General features: G+C 44.9%; 1 long non-coding RNA gene across 1 annotated transcript; it reads left to right on the top strand.

Moving 5' to 3' along the window:
- Nucleotides 1-625: 625 nt before the first annotated feature.
- On the top strand, nucleotides 626-19,328 carry LOC120096321 (uncharacterized). The gene is made up of 3 exons (XR_005492659.2): nucleotides 626-960; nucleotides 3,936-4,021; nucleotides 17,910-19,328. It is a non-coding gene; the product is annotated as an uncharacterized LOC120096321 (long non-coding RNA).
- The last annotated feature ends 451 nt before the right edge of the window (nucleotides 19,329-19,779 follow it).

Here is a 19,779-nt window from a genome sequence, read left to right as displayed (position 1 = left end):
AAAACAGCAAAACAGCACACCCCTGTTACTGAATCAGAGAATTAGAGCACTCTGGAAACCCCTAGGGTGACACTTGGAAGTCTTGGGCTTCCTGTCTCCTAGAATGTCTCTGGAGGCCGGGCACTCCTGTGAGTCTACAGCAGACAGATGGTAGCAAGACATCTGGAGCGTGTCTGCGGGTGCTGAATTGTCCCTAACCGTAAAGGGAAAGGGGCTAGGGCTGGCTTCATCCTCAGAGGCTTTGGTGTGTGTGCGTTTGTGCGTGTGCGTGTGCGTTTGTGCGTGAGCGTGCGTGCGTGAGCGTGCGCGCGCGCGTGCGTGCGTGCGTGCGTGCGTGCGTGCGTGTGTGTGTGTGTGTGTGTGTGTGTTAATGGCCCTCCAGTGCTCTATGGAAGGGTCTTGAGTTCAGCAAGAACAGGACCCTTGTCCGTCACCCTTCCCTCCCCAAAGCAAAGGTAAGGAGGTGACATTTATGAAGAGGAACAAACACCTCCAGCCAGTGACTGGTTCCCTGAATAAGAACACATCAGGAGTCTATGGCGAGAACTGTTACACTGAGTGTTACCAACAGCAGGGGCTCACTCACACTGAACTCAGGCATTTATTACCATCAGCCCCACAAGGAGGGACTGCTGCCATCCGCACTTCACTGTACAGATGGGGAGGTAGGAAAGTGTCCCGTTTCCTCTCGTGGTGTAGCCCAGAGCCTCTGTCTCTCAGCTCTCATTTGTCGGATGCGACAGTTCATTTATATTCTACTGGGCTTCTTCTGCACATAAACTCCATCTCCGAGTGGGTGGAAGCAGCCCCAGCTCGCCTCCGTGCTGTTCACAGAGTTATTTTCATTATTGGTACATTACGTGCTGTCTCCGTAACTCACTGTACTTGGAGAAACAAATGTTGGACTCTGGAAAGAGGAAAATCCAGCTTCATCGCCTTAACCCTCTGGTCACCGTCAAGGTAGGAATTTCTCTCCATCACCACTCATCAATAATATTGATAGAAACAAAATCTGATCGCACTCTGTCCAACTTAGGTAAATTAGAAGATGGGTATGCACTTCATGCAAGGTTGCTTTGTCTGTCTTCGTGTGTGCGTGTGTGTGTGTGTGTGTGTGTGTGTGTGTGTGTGTGTGTTAGACTCAGTGCTTTCCATATTAGTTCATGGTCTAACACTGAGAAGCATCTTCAACCTTCTTTTTTCTCTATGTTTAAAATTTTTGTTTCAATCCTTAGAATTGGAGAGAATGCCTTAAACATAAATTAAATTATTTATAGGTAAGGATTTGGTCTAGTTTCACGGAGAGAAAGCTTACACTTAACTTCTGTGTGCTAAGCGCTTTCACGGGGTTATCTCATTAATTTTGCCTTGTGATGGTTAGTGTTAAATGTCAATTTGACCAAATCAATAATCACCTAGGAGGGAGCCTCTGAAAATGTCTATGAGGGATTATTGTGATTACATAAATTGAGCTGGGAAGACCTATCCACTGTGGGTAGCATCATTCCCTAGCCAGGGAATTCTTGTCTGTGTAAAAGTGGAGAAAGAGAACTGAGCACTAGTAGTATGCATATAGGCATGAATTCATTGTTCTTTGCTCTTGTCTGTGGATGCCATGTGACCAATTTATTTCAAGCGCTTGCTGCCTGAAGCGCTTGCTGCCTCTACATCCCCAGCATGATGGATTGTACCTGAAACTTGGATCTAAAACAAATTAGTCTTTCCCTCAGTTGCTTTTGTCAGGGTGTTTTATAACAGCAACAGCAAAGGAAACTAAGGCAGGCCTGCAATAGTCCTGGGTGGCGAATCTGGCTAATTGTGAGCTATAGGTAAGGAAAGAGAGGAGTGGAGAGATGGAGACCCTTGTCAACACTTATGCAGCTAACAAATGGCAGAGTCAATATCTAAATCCAGGGCTGCTGCTTTTCACATCTTACCTATTGCACAACTTTTCCTAGTGTGCAGGGTTCGTGGGACAGATGCTGAAGTCCAGAATCTTTTAGAGTGCAGCAGAAGGTGACAGCTGGACTCTGCTCAGGAAGCTGTGAGTGCAGTCTGTTCTGACCCCTACACCACATCTGGCTCTTACTCTATACATGGCAGAAGTGCACCTGGATCAGCGCACATCCGTTTCCCTCACATTCACCATGCATTTTAATGTACTATCAACCTTAAAAAATTACTCTTTTACATCTGATAGGCATTTTCTCCTTCTAGAAACAACAGGACCTACTGAGATGGCTACCCAAAACATTTAACATGAGGATCTCAGGGCTTTGGAGTACAGTTCAGTGATAGAGTGTATACTTAGGCAAGTGGCTCTGAGTTCTAGCTATAGCGGGGGTAGGGGGTGTGGCAGAGGGAGAGAAAGAGACAGACACAGACACAGAAAGAGACAGAGAGACAGACAAACACAGAGAGGCAGAGAGAGGCAGAGTTAGAAACAGAGAGACAGAGACAAAGACAGAGACAGACAGACAGGCAGGGAGATATAGACAGGTGACAGACATACCCTCAGAGATGAGAGCTGTGTCTCTAAAGCCTCTTGAGCTTCTATTATAGGCTGGTTACTTACTAATTAAATTGCTTTTCTTCGTATGGCTTAGTCACCTCATCTGTAAAAATAGAAATAGTAACAGTACATCCTCCCCAGGCTCATCTGGGGACATCATGAATTAATGGACCAGTCCTTGGATGACACCTGACCTTGGCTAGCGCCCTAAGTCTTTGCTGCCCTGTGGCACCAGTCCTAGAAGGGGGTCCTTTCTCCCTGAAGGGCCATGACATGACTGACCAGGAGTCTGTGGACACTTACTCATACTAGACTTGGGAGTTGTGAGTTTTGTTTTCTGCTCAATGGACCTTGAAACATTGCTGGGGTTTTTCTGTGTCCTGGGGGATTTAGTCTCCCTTTCACACCTCTCTTGGGAAAGGCCAGGGTGTAACTGCTGACGTTTTACTCTGGTGATGCTCTGTGACAGACAGTGGAATCTACACGCCAGAGCCTCCTCTTGACTTCCCTGGCATCTGTCTTGATAGCAACTCCCTCCACTTCACTGCTAAAATTTATGAGTGGGACATTAACTCATAATGTGGTTTACTCAATATCCTACACTGTGGCTCTGGAATTTGTTCTGTGTCTCATATGGCCTCACAGGATCCAAAAGAGTTACAGAAATGAAGGTCCCTGGCCTCAAGGGCCTCCCAGAGGTATCCTTTTGTTAGTCTTCCGATTTCTTTTATGTCTACAAGAGCTAGTCCATTGGTACGTTTCCCTTTCAGTGTGGTATCTCCATCAGCCACACGCACGCTCTGATGGTTCTGCTCAAGCGATGGTGCTTAGTGTACTCTGATAACTCAGTGACGTTATAGTTGAGAATTGTACTTTAAATACACGTGGTGGCACAAGTCTTTAATCTCAGCATTTGAGGGACAGAAGCAAGCAGATCCCTTTTGAGATTGAAACCAGCCTGGTCTTCATAGTTCTAAGCCAGGCAGAGTTATATGGGAAGATCTCAAGAAAGAAAAGGGAAAAAGGAGAAGGAAAAGGAAGGGAAGAGACTATGTGGCTTCGGGCTCAGTGGTAAGGTGCTGAGGATTCTGTCCCCAGCACAGAACCTCCAAACAGAACAAAATAAACAAACACACGGAGAATACTGGCCCATCTTTAGGGGCCAAATATCACTCTCAGCCCTGGTGATAATGCCAAGAACAAAGCAGACATGTTTGCTGCTCTTGTAAAAATGACATTTTAGGGAAGGGAGCTGTCAAAAGCAGGTAGCCATGCACACAGTGTTTGCACTGAGTTCTCTGGAAAGAGGTAGAGGAAACTGTGAGCAGTACCACTGCTGTTTGAAGTGGGGAATGATCCCTTTTTTAAAATTTATTTATTTATTTATTTATTTATTTATTTATTTATTTATTATTGGTAACAGTGACATTCAAGATGGCACCTAGAGAATGTGAAGAACCAGCACTTAAGATGAAGAGAAGGTGGAGGGGACAATACAGGATAAAACAGGTATCTTATTTAAGACAGGGAAAGCATGCTCATGTAACCAGACCAAGGAAGCCGATGGCAGAGCCCATGGTGGTCAGTGTAGAGCCTTGCATCAGACAGACCATGGTAGCCATTGTAAGGAGTCTACCTGGTGATGACTAATGTGTCCAATCCTTGCACTGCGGGCTACACCCAAGGACGTGAGTGTCCGTCCTTCTTTCCTTTCTTGGGGGCAGATATGTCCTCTAACCTTAAACACCACTGCCTACACCAAAAATTTCCAACAATGGCATAGGAAACAAGGGACACACAGGAAGGACTCCCTTTCCTTCTTTTACCTTATAGTCCCAGCTAGCCTCCAACCTGCTACCCTTTCCTCTCTACCTCCTGCCTTCTGGGATTACAGACAGGGGCAGACGATCCCCGCTCGGGATTCAAGCTTTAGACACTTTGCCAAGAGCTAGACGAAAAGAGAAAAAATAAACCTCCAGTTCTGGTGCTCCTATTTTTAAAGTTGTGGTGGCTTTCATCTGGTCTGTTATGAAGACAAAGATGGCCAGCGAACAGCAATCCAGGCTTCCTTGGGTAACGCGTTTAATTGCTTTAACATGAAGTATTGGTATCAGAAAAGGGAAAGTTAATCTGTTACAGACACATTCAAAATCCCAGACACAATCCATCAATTCCCTCACAGAAATAACAGCTTTATCCTCGTCTCGCAATCTGAACTCAAATGAAGATGGGGTGCTTACAGCTAGTTTGGCTGTTATTTGCTGAAAATTCAAAGGCCAGCGCTAACAAGTAAAAGCTAGAACAAGGGGGTGACACAAATCCCTCTGATGAACTGTGTGTGAGTGAAACTTGGGATAACCGCTCTGTATGACTGGCTGGTTAAGTGTCGATGCCCCGTTCCAACAGGGTTCTGATTTCTTCTAGGATGTGACAGCCCAGGCTGTTAGGCTACATAACTAATGGCGGAGTATTTAAGCAGCGAGTGCGTTCTGTTTGAGTCTTTGCCCTTTGTTTGCTCTCATTTCGTGGAAAGTGTTGACCCTGCTCCCTGTAACACCTCGAAAGGAGAGGGGTGGGAAGACCCTCCTGTCTGGAAGACTGCAGCACCCTCACCCTCCCACCTCCAGCAGGAAGAGAGACCCAGTGATTTAGGAATAAGAGCTTCCTCTCAGGCAGATTTAATTAAATACCGACATGGTAATACAGCACCTGTCCGTGATCTCTTTAATTACCAACACCTTCCCCCATGCTCATTTTCCAGATGACAAAGTTGAAAAACCAAGATTTATGAAATAATCCCTAGGACAATTAAGGCAAGGTCCTCTACAATCTCTACTCTGGAAAAAAAAAGTCATTTCACTTTCCCCCAAGTCTTGGGGGGCGGGCAACACTCATCACGGGACCTTCCCTGTGATCTGTCCTAGAAATATTTCTTCCTAATGCTTTCCGTAAGAGTGGACTTTAAGTAAAAACTTAAAAAACAAACGAACAAACAAAAAACTACACGTTGCTTCTCCATGTTTGTGTCTTCTGCAATTATACCAGAGTGACTTTTAACTCAAGAAGTACAGCAGCTTCCGTTTGGAGAGAAGACTCACCTCATCAGGTAACATAAAAGGTCGCTACTCCAGCCTTGCTTCTGAGACTCTTTCCTCAGAGTATGCTGACCTTGTCCTTGCCACCAGAAGCCCGTCTCTTGACTGGAGGGTAGCCATCCACAGTGATATTTAGGTGGGTCACTTCTCACCCATCTTCTGCAGACATCAAGAGGACCAAAATGAAAGGAAGCGCTCAGATATCTAAGGAAAGCATTTGGTGGGGACCATGTTTCAGAACTGTGTGGAGAAGCCAGGCTCCTGGAAGGACTTCTGGGGTTTTGACAGATGAGCAATGTCATTTCGTTCTTCAGTGTCGAAGGGTCACAGCCAAGGCCGCTCTAAAGACTTTGGGCCAGAAGTGCAGGACAGCAATGCATTTTGCAGCCCCGAGCGAGCCTCCGTTCACTCCCTGGAAAGATGCTTATCTGCCTCAGTCCCAGGAAGGGCTCCTTCCTTCTTGTCAGTGTCAGCCTTCCTTTCTTACAGCAATTACACTCGAATCACGGATACTTGTGATTGTGGGAGGGCCTGGAGTTTTCGTAAGTGTTTACATGTATCACCATGCAGTGATTATATATAATAATGGGTTTTGTGACATTTCCTTACCTGTATAGGAAGAATTCTGACTGATCATATTCACCTCCATCACTCTCCTTTATCCCCTCCCATCCAGCTGACCCAGTTCCTCCTCAACTAATCTTCTACTTTCCTGTCTCTCTCTCTCTCTCTCTCTCTCTCTCTCTCTCTCTCTCTCTCTCTCTCTGTGTGTGTGTGTGTGTGTGTGTGTGTGTGTGTGTGTGAATTATTTTAATTAGTTGTCTTAGTTAGGGTTCCTATTGCTTTGATGAAGCACCATGACCATAGGGTTTATTTGGCTCACACTTCCACATCATAGTTCATCCTCAAAGGAAGTCAGAACAGGAACCCAAGCAGAACAGGAACCTGGAGGCTGATGCAGAGGCCATGGAGGAGTGCTCCTTACTGTCTTGCTCTCCATGGCTTCCACGGCATGCTTTCTTGTAGAAGCCAGAACCACCAGCCCATGGGCGGCCCCACCCACAATAAACTGAGCCCTCCCCACCAATCACTAATTAAGAAAATGCCCCACAGGCTTGCTCATGCTGGTCTTACAGAGGCCGTTCCCCAGTGGAGGCTCCATCTTCTCTGATGACTCTCGCTGGTGTTGATATAAAACTAAACCAGAATACTCGTGTCGCCTTATAGGAGCATGGGAGGTTTACCAGAAAACATCTCTCCCTCTCTAAGCAACCAGGGACTGGTTATAGATCGTAAGAGGTTAGCCGGCCCTTGTGAGTCCCTCTGCCCTGTGGTGAAATGCTAGCAGTCAGTCTGGCATAGGGCATGCACTGGTGATTACAGCTGCCAAGAGCTAATGTCTTGCCCAGGAGACAGCGTTCCACGACATTGCACCCTTTTCCCCCCGCTCCTCCGTTCTCTCTGCTCCCTCTTCTGTGATGCTCCCCAAGCCACAGGGGTGTGGGTGGGGGGGTGATGTCGCTGTTTCATTTAGGACTAAATATGCAGCTGTCAGTCATTCGCAGCATTCTGACCAGTTATGAAGCTCCGTGGTAACTACCAGCAGCTGCAGGGAGGCCTTTCTGACGAAAGCTGACCCCATTATATATGAGCATAAATGTGCTTACTTACAAGGCGATTCAACAGACAAGTCTCATCCACTTAGCCTTACAGCCACAGTGGCCTGCCTATTAGGGCTGCTGACCTTCCCAGTCACGAGTTTTTTGACCAGGTTTATAGCACCGCACATGAATTTCCTCCCATGGAGAGAACCTGAAATCCACTCAGAAAGTGGTTACCTCATAACAGTCAGGCCACTATAGCCTCGTGGGCACCTTGTGCCTGGCACGTTGGTATTGAGCACCCAGGCTCCACAACTGAGGAAGAGTGTTGATGACGATTCTCCCCACACGGCCTGCACAGTGTCTTCTGGCACTGGAAATTCTAGCCCTCGGGGAGGAAGCTTCCAGATGAGTTCCAGCTGCATTTCCCCGTGCCCCGTAACCAGGGCATGTGCTGTCTTCAGCAATAGGGTCTTATTTAGTTTGAGCTGGCAACCCATGGCAATGGCGATAGTTTGGACTGTTTTAGCAGCCAGCAGCTCATAGGGAGGCAGCCCATCTCTGGCACTGGGACTTCCACCTAATAACCTTATGGCTTCTGGGAGCAGTGTTGGCCAATCATTCAGGGCACCTCTGACTCAACTCTCCCTCCTTTTTAAGCTTCTTTACATGATTTTGTTTTCTGTGAGGCACATTCTCTCTCATGTCCCCGCCCTCTTCTCTCTCCCTTCCTTTGCCCAGATGAGTCTCCTTTGTATTCCTAAACTGTGTACTTGTACTTTCAGGCCAAGTATGCACACTGTGCACACACACACACACACACACACACACACACACACACACACGTGTATGTACTGATGGATATATGATTTTATGTATCTATATAAAAATCTAGGAACTGCAATTGAGAGAAACATTTTGGCTTAAAAACTCCATTTTATATATATGTTTGTGTGTGTGTGTGTGTGTGTGTGTGTGTGTGTGTGTGTAACATATTCCTTATATTCCTTAGGTGGGCATCTATACTGATTCCATAATTTAACTATCATGAGAAGTCTTTAAAAAAAAAACCCTGATGTGTAAGTTATCTGTGTGACTTAGAGTCCTTTAGAATACTGTTAAATATAAGTGCACCATTCTTGTGACTCCCTCGAACAGAGTCACATAGGGAGTCACACAGTCCATTATCCTCCAGCCGTCGCATGTTGAGCACGTGTGCTGTCCTGTGCGGATCTTGCTCTCTTCCTTCCTATCCACCTGCTTCTAAGGGCTGAGCGCAATATTCCAGGGGCGATCTTGCCAAATTCGCTAAATTACCCCATGCCTCCCTCATGATGTGATGCTGCTGCACATACAGCCCCAGATCACATTAGCTTCTGCGGCATATTGCGAACACGTCTAATTTGGTGTCTTCCACCCCATCAGTCTCTCTGTTTGCTGCATCTTCCTTTCTCCGTGCTCACCTCCGCAGCCCCCTCCCCCACCGCACTTCAGTTAACCTGTCCGGTTCCCTTCTCACTTCATTTGATCTTCCCTGTATCTTTAACCTCAGAAATCCCACACCGCAGTTCTCCTCGTCGTGAGTTTGCAACTCTTTCTGATTTAATTTCATCTGCAAATCTAATTAACACGATGTTTACTACATCCCTCCCCCTCGCTCAGGTTACAAGCATAAAGGCTCAGAAAAACAAAACAAAACAAAAAAGAAAAAAACAAAAAAAAAACAAAAACCACCCGACTAGCGTTAACAGGGATTTCCGGAGCCCTTCCCAGCGCCTTGCCTCTTGGGATAGCCTGAGAAAATGCAATTAACTTTCTCCATCTCAGGGATGGTTGTTTCAGCCACTTCACACCATGTTGATGGACAGCTGTGTCTCTTCCCCTAATCAGCCAATTTGGAGATAGAACAATTACAAAAGACAGCAATTACTGAATGCAGTCTGTCATGGCAGAGATGGGGGCTGAGAAGGGAAAGAGGGAAGAAGAAATTCTAGTCAGATGATAAAAAGATCTCAGCTCTCTTGAGGGAGTGCACTCTCACAGGGGCACACTGAAAAGACCGGCAGAGAGGGGTGGCAAGGCAGGCTGGTTTTCCAGCCCCCTCTCCCAGGCTACTCCTAATCACAGGCCAATGGTTGCTTTCCCTGTGTTTTGTTTTGATTAAAGACTCCTCTGAGTTTGTTTTTGATCTATTTTTAATCATGCTCTGGTGTTTAAACAATTGCTTGAAAGGCGTTTCCTTTTACCTCTTTCTGAAATGTTTTTTTTTTTGTTGTTGCCAAAATTTAACTATCTCTCGCTTTCTTTTTTTAAAGTAACCGAAACAAGCAGAAAGATCTTTTTGATAACAACCTCGAGCCATAGAATTTGAAGAGAGAGATGCGGGCTCCCTCTTTCCTCTTCAACCTTGGTTACTTCAAGTTCTTCCTCTGAATTCACTTAGGCAATTGTCTCAAAATACCACGTACTTTTTCTGTGTCTAATATGGAAGGCTGGCAAGTGAAAATACATCATTTCCTAAGTTTAATAAGCGTAGAAGTTTGTGGTTAGGCTAAGAAAACATCACACACACAAAAGTATACTCTATTCTCTCTCTCTCTCTCTCTCTCTCTCTCTCTCTCTCTCTCTCTCTCCCCCCCCCCCGTGTGTGTGTGTGTGTGTGTGTGTGTGTGTGTGTGTGTATGTATGTATGTATGTATGTAGTGATTTCTAAGTGCCTTTATTTTAAAATACAGAGGGCAAGAGAACAAGGCAGTAGAATAACTCGTGTTAAACCTTGTGGCGCTCAGCATCCCCCCACCCCACCCCCTCAAAAAAAATCCTTCCCAGCATAGGCTATCAGAACATCATGAAGGAGAAGGGCACAGACGGAGGCCAGGAGAAGCCTTTTCATATTTTAGAGGACAGATTCACATTAGAAGATCTTATGAACATTTTACAAAGGCCTTTGCCTCTCTCCAACTTTTTTTCTGTTCTCGGTAGGAAGGTAGAAAGAAAAAAAAAATCCCACATAAAGTTCTACCTTTCTGGTGAGCGAGGCTAAAGGCAGAAGGAAAAAAAGGTGTGGCCAGACACGCTCAAGGGAGGTAGGAATTACTGAAGTCAACCGCGTGTGTCCACCATCAAGTAAACTGAAAATAGATCACGGGAAGCTTGTAACGCACAGGCTTTCTGGAAGCCTGAAGCAGGTGGAAAAGGGCTCTGACTAGAAGCTTCCACTGTGTCTTGTAGAGATGCAGTTTCAGAATATCTGTAGGACAGTAAGGTAGAACAGGCTGAGGTAAGCCCAAATGGGGTGGAGCGCTGAGCTGATGATTGCTCGCTTTCCCTTGGTTATGTGACCTTGTGTACGTGATCCGGTCCCTGCTTCGCTCAACTTTCTCATTTGTCACGTGCCTCCTCCAATCAGATTGCAGCAATGATCGAATGGCATGATGGGAACAAAACCTCAAGCTTTATGTAGACATCAGATACCTCATACTTAGGGTGTCTCAAAGCCTTAGATATTTTATCGTCATTGAAAGCAGCTAGAATTACTATCAAACACCGCTGGGGGTGGGGGATTCAATTCTGTATTCATTTTTTTTTTTCGGAGCTGGGGACCGAACCCAAGGCCTTGCGCTTCCTAGGCAAGTGCTCTACCACTGAGCTAAATCCCCAACCCAATTCTGTATTCATTAATCATCATCCAATGATATTAATGCTTTGATTTTCAAACAGATTTGATGGTGTGGGAGTGTGTCCTTAGCATTTATGGGGATCGAGGGTTAATCTTCAACACCAAAACCATCACTGTCATAATAAGCTTAAAAATTAAAATTACTAGTAAAATCCTCAATTGCATATACTTTTTTTATTTGTCCAGCAGTACTCTATTTCAAACAATCAAATTTACCAGGTATTTTCCCACAAGGTTTCAATGTCGAAATTGAAATTCATATTTTGGAATCAGGCTGCCACTAAAATTCTTAATATTTTGCTTTATTTTCCATTTGTTTACCCGTGGTGTGAAGTAAAAACCCAAGTTTTTACACCTGACATACTGAAATAGAAACAACATTTAATAATCAACGATGAGTTACTAAGTCCTAAGTAACACTGTGGAAGGTTAATTCAGTTCATGTAAGCAGAAGGTCTCATCAAACAACAATACCAACTATTTGGGAAGAGGCTACCAGTCAGCTTGCTTTGCTTGCCATGATACAGCTGAGATTAGCCAGACTACAAATATTCAGCATGGACCTTGCAACCTCCATGACCTAATTTATTACTCATTCGTTATTGTAAATAGCCTGAGCATTTGAACATACGAAACATGCTATTAGCTAGCCTCCAGTGATACATAAATGACAAAACCACATACATAAAATGCTATGGAAAAAATCCGTGTGTGTGTGTGTGTGTGTGTGTGTGTGTGTGTGTGTGTGTGAAGTTAACATTGCCCCTAGGTAGTAACACATCAGAACATATCAAATACTTTTCTTGTTGCTAAGATAAAATACCCAACTACAGTAACATAAGAGAAAAAGGATTTGTTTGTTTCAATTTATGGTTTAAGAAGGGGAACAGTTCATTGCAATGGGGAAGGCACGGCAGCAAGAGCTTAATCTGGGGGACTCATATTGTACCTACAGTCAGAAGCAAGGGAGATGAATGAGGTCAGACTGTACCTACAGTCAGAAAGCAGGGGAGATGAATGAGGTAATACTGTACCTACAGTCAGAAAGCAGGAGGGATGAATGAGGTCACACTGTACCTACAGTCAGAAAGCAGGGGAGATGAATGAGGTCATACTGTACCTACAGTCAGAAAGCAGGGGGGATGAATGAGGTCACACTGTCCCTACAGTCAGAAAGCAGGGGAGATGAATGTGGTCATACTGTCCCTACAGTCAGAAAGCAGGGGAGATGAACGCTCACGCTCAGCTGGCTTCTTCCTTTCCCTGTTTTATTTAGTCTCCCACATTCAGGGTGGGTCTTCTTGCCTCAGTTAAACCTCCCTGAGAACTTCCTCAAGGAAGCACCCAGAGGTGTCTCCTAGACGACTTCAAATCCGGTCAAGTTGACAAGGAAGATGAACCATCCAGCAGTTTGCTAAGAAGATGAATATCAAAGGATTATTTGTTTACAACTGAAGGGCTCCTTGGTGGTTGTACAAAGATACCGAGACAAAATTAGCATATGTGGAAAGAAACTGAATGATCAAGACTCCAGGCCAGCTGGACTCTCTGAGGAATCTTAACATCAGGCAAAGCGAGAGAATCAAGTAGCCTGCACATCATGGTGACGTGCTAAGAGACAGATACCCAGCACCAACTATGAGGTGTTCTTGTCTAAAACTCAGCCCTGAACCTGGTCGGCCTCAAGATCTAAACATCAGTTTACAGGAAGTACCTGCAGAAATGTCCCCACAGGAAATGTGCGAGATGGGGAGCAGGCTGTAATTGTTACTTTTCTCCTGGACCTGTCAAAAGCTACTTAAGGGAGGAAGGACTTATTTTGGCTCAAGGTTTGTGAGCCTACAGTCCATCTTGGTGGGGAAAGCGTGACAGAGAGAACATGTAGCTAGACTCTAAAATCACAGTAGACCAGAAGAAGAGAGAGCTCAAAGTGGGCTATAAATCATAAGCTCCACTCCATGGCCCTGTCCCTATCGTCTGGACCCTGTGTCCAAGAGCTTCCACTGCATACCAGCCAGCCTTACGGGCTGGAAAGTGTTCAAACACAGAAGCCCCTGGCAGGAGGAGAATCCCAGGGGCTAGGGTTTCACATTCAAACTAAAACACAGTCTATAAACCAAGGCCCAAAGACCTGGTTCACCCAAGGAATCCACGAAATGAAACAAAACAAACAACAAAAAGGAAATAAACTCAAGAAACAGTAACCCTCGGCGGGTCCTGCTGTGAACAAGCCAGCCCCAGTATCACGACTTCGAGATAAGCAGGGGGCTCTCAAGGTGGGTTAGAAATTAGATGGCACAGAAGCAAAGCAGAACACTGCCTTGCTATCCTTTGATTGTTAGAATTTTTTTAAAGCTGCCTCTGCTCAATAGGTATGAACGCTGCAGTCGTTCAGAGTGAAATGACCTTTAGAGTTTGGCTTAAAATGCTCCAGGGAGGGAGGAGAGAGAAGGGTGTGGCAGGAGAAGAAATGAAACAAAGTTACAAAAGGGTGACCAGGTGACACATATGGGAGCAATTCTTTTGAGTGTTTAATTTTTTTGTTCACACTGAAACTTAAAAAAAAGAGAAAACCTCTTTTTAAACGATTTATTAATGTATGTAAGTACACTGTAGCTGTCTTCAGACACACCAGAAGAGGGCATCAGATCCTATTACAGATGGTTGTGAGCCACCATGTGGTTGCTGGGATTTGAACTCAGGACCTCTGGAAGAGCAGTCAGGGCTCTTAACTGCTGAGTCATCACTCTACCCCCTGAAACGTTTTTTTAAAGAGTCGATGTGTCTATGCTCCATTTAATCCATTCACATCACCCCCCCACACACACAGATACTTACACAATAACTTTAGAGAATAGTCCAATAAACCATTATTAATAAGATCAATCTAAGCTGAAGACAACAACAGTCCAACCTCGATGGACTGCATTAAAAAACAAATGAGATGTAGTGGTTTGAACAAGAATAGCCCCCAAAGGCTTGGAGATTTGAGCTCTTGGTTACCAGGGTGTTGCAATATTAGGAGGTGTGTCCTTGTGGGAGGAAACGGTGTCATTGAGGATGGGCTTTGGGGTTTCAAATGCTCAAGCCAGGCCCAGTGGTTTTCTAACCTCGTGCTGCACATCTGGATGGAGAACTCTCGGCTGCCCCTCCAGCACCGTGTCTGCCTGCCTGCCACCATGCTTCCTGCCATGACAATAAAGGCATAAACCTCTGAATGTAAGCAATTAAGTGCCTTTCTCTACAAGTGTTCCTACGCTCATGGTGTCTCTTCTCAGCGACAGAACAGTGACTGAGACACAAGAACCCAGGAGCTTTCCACCTCCTGCTCTCTGAGCTTGAGGGAAGGTGGTGACCCCTCTGTTGAGCCTGGCGATGTCAGGGTCAGTCGCCATACCCCAAGTGATGACATTTTTTCCCAATGTAGTGAAAGAGTAGTAAAAGAGGTGGGCGGAGTACAGGAAAGGAGAACGCATTGTTACCGAGACAGTGGTGCACCCTGTTCTTCCTCTTTTCCCACCAGTAGAAGGCCCAGAATCCCAGACTCTGGGGTGCCCTGCAAAGAGAAGCCATCAAATTATGAATAACATGATGCATACCTGCTGCATATGACCCACCTAGAGCTGCTCACCTAGGGGCACACCTGCAATCCCAGCACTGGGGAGACAGAGGCAGGAGGATCAGGAGTTCAATGCCATCCTCAGCTAAAGTGTGAGTTCAAGGTCAGCCTGGAGTACGTGAGACCCTATCGCCGCCACCACCACCACCACCACCACCACCACCACCACCACCACCACCACCACCACCACCAGAACAACAACAACAATAACAACAACAATAACAATAACTCACCTGAGTTCTACCTGCTACTCTCATCCCCTGCTTCCAATGAGAGCAAGGTCCTTTCTAGCTCTGTCATTGCATCTGTGTGTGTAGTGCCCGGAAGTGAATCCTGGGCTGCAAGTGTACCAGGCAAGATTCCTTTCACCGAGTGATACCCAACCCCACTCTGTGTATCTTCTTCAACATGCAACCTTCCATCATAGATGAAGGGAGGGAAAACACCACTTGCTTGGGAAGGACCTCCACTCTATGCATGAGTTCTTCACTCGGGAGAGCTGGGGCTGGTTGGGGTTTAGGGTTGGTGAGTGATGTACTTCGAGAACACGGGGAAGATAGAAGATGATGTCTGGGTATAAATGCACCTTAAGGTTTTTTTTTTTTTTTTTTTTTTTTGGTTCTTTTTTTCGGAGCTGGGGACCGAACCCAGGGCCTTGCGCTTCCTAGGTAAGCGCTCTACCACTGAGCTAAATCCCCAGCCCCGCACCTTAAGTTTTAAACATAATTATAGACGGTTTCCCTAGGGTCTTTGCTTTGCTGTGCTAACGATTTCTTTTAGATGGCTGTGCATTCTTAATTGTATCTAGCTCCCCCATACAACAGATCTCTTTTTATACCCGGGAAAACGTGTATCTCATGTTACCATGTGCAGAGGACTGAAGCTCCTGCACATAAAAGGACCCCTACTCACACCTCACCCTGCAAATCCAAGTGCACATGGCTGCCCAAACCCTCTAGGGAGGGCAGAGAGGCATAACACAGAGCGACTGTTTGAAGGGTGGAACAAAAGCCCATCCCCAATGTCTTGGAGCAGACAGAAGGAAAAGGATATTTGCATAAGATGAGACGCCAATAAATTCGAAAGTTCAACGTGCTCACAGACAGACAGCGGCGGGGACAGTGACGGAGGGATCGGATCTCCGCAGCAGATTGCAGCTTTCATGTTTCATTTGCCTTTAATTCCTAAAGAAGGCAGAGGTTCAAAGGAATGGCTCACACACACACACACCCCCATCTCCTCCTCCTGAAAAAACTTCTGCCCAGCCCTCCAATGCCGACGCCCAGAGACACCCCTGTTGGTTACACTTGAACAGATCATTTTTCATAAGATACTTATTGATTAGAAGCGATGCTCATCTGAGTCCCAGCCACAAAGTAGTGTTTCAATCAAGCGAAGATGGACATTCCCAGCCTGTTCCTGTGCGCTGACCCATCTGTCACCATCTCTGTGCCCAGAGGGAACGGCAAGCCCTCTTGCCTTTTCTGCCATCTCTTCATGCTCTTTGTCATACAGAAAAACACACAGGCGACGCATGAACGTATTTTATCTGTTGTCAGCAGGAACTTTTCATGAGCTCAGTCAAAAGATGCAAAAAGAGAGAAAAGGGGGGGGGAGTAGAATTAAGTCTCTGAGTAGCCGAGAACAGTTTCACTGGGTTCAACGAGAGGTTAGAACAGAGTGGGAATAATGGGGTAACTGAAATCAGACATGTTTAGGTGACTTCAGACAGTGTTTTTTATTTATATGTAACAATATGCAGAGACATCTGGAAACCAAGACCACATGTTTCTGATGGCCTCGAACTTGACACCCTGTGAGAGACAATTAACCCTTACTGTAAGGGCTTTCTTTCCTAAAAAGTCTCAAGATTGTTATTTTGCACTGGTGATGGACAGGATCTGATTTTTGCTTCAGGGTAAACTGGAAGACATAAAAAACTCAGAACTCAGGGCTTCCCCGGGGACATAGAGGAGGTGACATCAGACAATTTCCCCTCTGCACTTGCCCTTCAGGGAAGGGACAGAGCTACGTGTGAGATGTAATGGTTCTTAGGGTAAAATCGGAGGCCTCAAGCAGCACTGCAGGCTGATCTGCCTTATTTTCTTCTACCCGGATGTCATTCCTGAGGGTGGTCATTGCCTTTGAAAAATTCTGAGTATTGATAGTAACTTCAACTGTAGGTTCATTTATCTAACAAAAATTTAAGGAGCACCTACTTTATTCAAGATGGCGTTATTTATAATTTAAAACCCAGTATCTACTCCTTTATTAGGTTTTTATTATTTTATAATTAGGCAATTTTTAAAAGCTTTCTTATGAGGAGAACAGATTTGGGATATAATAAGAAGGATTTGAGGTAAAACATGGATCCTGAGATGGCTCAGGTAAACACTTGACGCAGGCCTGACAACTTGAATTTGATCCTTAAGATCCACACAGTAGGAGAGAAACAACTCTGAAAGGTTGTCCTTTGACCTGTACAAAACTCTATGGCACACAGACAGACAGACATGCATAAATACATAACACAGAGAGAGACATGCACACACACAGACACACACACACACAGACACACACACACACAGACACACACATACACAGACACACACACATACACAGACACACACACACATACACAGACACACACACACATACACACACACAGACACACACACACATACACACACACATACACAGACACAAACACACACACACATACACAGACACACACACACACCCTGTAGCTACTAACAAGCTTTGTTCTTTCAACTTTTTGTCTGATATAAAATATCATTGCCCAAAAGATTATGCTATATTGTATTCTTAATTCAAGCCCCAAATTATAGCATTTTATAATAAAATCTGAGCCAAGTCCCACTGGTATTTGAGACTGTCATATCATCCTTTCTCCATATTTCCTATTCCAGCATTTTTTTTTTGTTTTTTTTCTTCTTTTTCCAACCTGTTCTGTAGACAGGTTTCCAATTTTCATACCCCATCTTCAAGTGTGATTCTACAGGAAATTGCATACAAATGGGAAATACTCATTCTGCTCCAGAAACAAATAACCCTCTAATTTGATAACAAATACATTTCACTTAAATGCAAAGCTCACTTTCACTTCCAAAAACCTGACCTTTATTTCCCACAAAACTCCTATGAAGAAATTCCATTCATGAATTTCATCAGTACCAGAACAAAAAAAAATATATCTAATTGCCTCTTCTATGAAATCTGTATTTATCAATTATGGCTTTCTCGGGGAAATTCTAATTTGCGAAAATGCTCGGCATTCCAAGCGCTGACAGTTGGAGGTGGACGTCCTTAAGGATGGAGGGGAGAAAAGTTCTTTTTTAAATGGCACATTTACTAATTATAAAATGCTCTTATCTCGCTGCAGCCCAAGCCAACATGAACATGTGCCTTGCACTCAGAAATCCCAGGATTGTCACAACTTGTGCCAGCTGTTGAGGTTATGACACCTGTGCCAGCGTCGCCAGCTCTGCCCACTGTCATCTGTTCCATCTGCACTGTTTGTACCAATTCTCCCATTTCTGCATCTGGACCTTCTGCAGAACCGTTTCCAACAATGCCAGCTGTGTCATTGGTGCCAAATGTGCCAGATGTTCTATTTGTCCGCCCTGGGCCAAATCAATGCAGTTTTGTGCTCATTAGTTTTAGCTGGTAGATTCTATTTTACAATTTTTTGAGATGTATTTAGATTGAATCCAGGCAAATTTCCCCCTCATGATGGTACCACATCTCTCTGGCCACCTTTTTTTTTTTTTTTTTTTTTGCAACCCCAACTCTGTATCTGACAACTCGAACTTGCTCAATGTTATCTGGGTTGTATTAAAACAACTCGCCAGAACTGGCTCAACATTAACTGTGGTAGAGGATCTCCTACCATGTAAAAATTATACACCGAGAAAGGTCGTGGAACACAGCACCAAATTTCCAAAGTAATGGAGAGAGAATAAACTTGGTTCTGATAAACAAATTGAGAGTGTTCAGAGATCAATATGGTGAGCTGATTAGAGTAATCTGCCACATAATGTCCTATTGGGCTGTCTGTTTATTGGTCTTTTAATGGGCACAGTTTCTCATGCAAATTAGTGGTTATGTCATATCTCCCACCCTCCCCCTTTCTGAGTTCTGCTCGGGAGAGTATTAGCCAAGCCTGTGCCTGGATGGCAGGGTGAGACCCACCACCCTTGTTACCTCCCAGTCTAATGAAGCAAGCTCAGGGTCTAGTCCTCCGGCTAGAATCTAGTTGCTCTACTCTTCCTGAATGTCATTTCCACTGGTGCCAACACAAGCCACTCTTACTCATATGCTCTCCCAGCTTTAAAATTGGAAGGAAAAAAAGTATTTCCATGCCCACAATCTTGATGCTCCACGATGCCACAAACCAACCTCCTCCCCTTTTTCATTTTTCTCATTTAGGAAGTTTCTTTTACAGAGCCCCGATGCTTAACCTAATGGACCTCCTCCCCAGTTCTTTCTTCTCCCATCACTCTTGGGTGGAGGGGACAAGATTGTCAACATTTGAAGACAGATGGCCTACCAGCATATAAGAAGGAAAATCCAAGGACTGTGAGACCGCCTCTCGTTTGCTGACCATGGATGGTCTAACTGCACCCTTCAGATAAAGTAAGCTTCAAACCGTTGGCTGTGAAATTCCTGACACCAGGTAGAGCGTCAGCTCATAACAAGAATCCCAGATCTGTGGTCGATCTATGTATGTGATGACAGGAACTCAGAATGTTTCCACTGATGCATTGGGGTTTCAAATTCTGTAGGGGAAAGGCTAAGAAGTGAAGGCATTGCTGATAAACTCATCTAGATGTGATGGAGAATTTCTAGTTATACCTTCCCAGACTGGGGCCGGTGTACGGAGGTCCTAAGACCACAGTACAATAGTCCCTGTTATATCCTTGGTTAGGGACACATCCTCCATTCAAAAGACCCTTCCTTGATAAGGCCTGTGGCTATTTCTTACTATGGTCCTCCATTGCTCGCACCTGGGTTTGACCTGTTGCTAACTCTTTTCCTCAGAACCTTCCCCTAACCCTTTCTAAACATGGAGAGTTCCCTGGACTGATACCAATTTATTAAAAATGGCAGCTTCTTAACAGCATATGCCCAATTCTGAGCTAGAGGGATCCATTCTGAGTCGGCTGACCCTACTTCTAGAAATGTCATCAACTTCTTAATTCTCATTTTCTGTGTTGTGAGATGCCAGGAAGGAACATCTTAATTAGGATTAA

Source organism: Rattus norvegicus, chromosome 13 (genome assembly GCF_036323735.1).
Source record: "Rattus norvegicus strain BN/NHsdMcwi chromosome 13, GRCr8, whole genome shotgun sequence".
In the NCBI taxonomy this organism is placed as follows: Eukaryota; Metazoa; Chordata; class Mammalia; order Rodentia; family Muridae; genus Rattus; species Rattus norvegicus.
The sequence above is the reverse complement of the archived record's forward strand: the minus strand, read 5'-3'. Positions and strand labels throughout refer to the sequence as shown.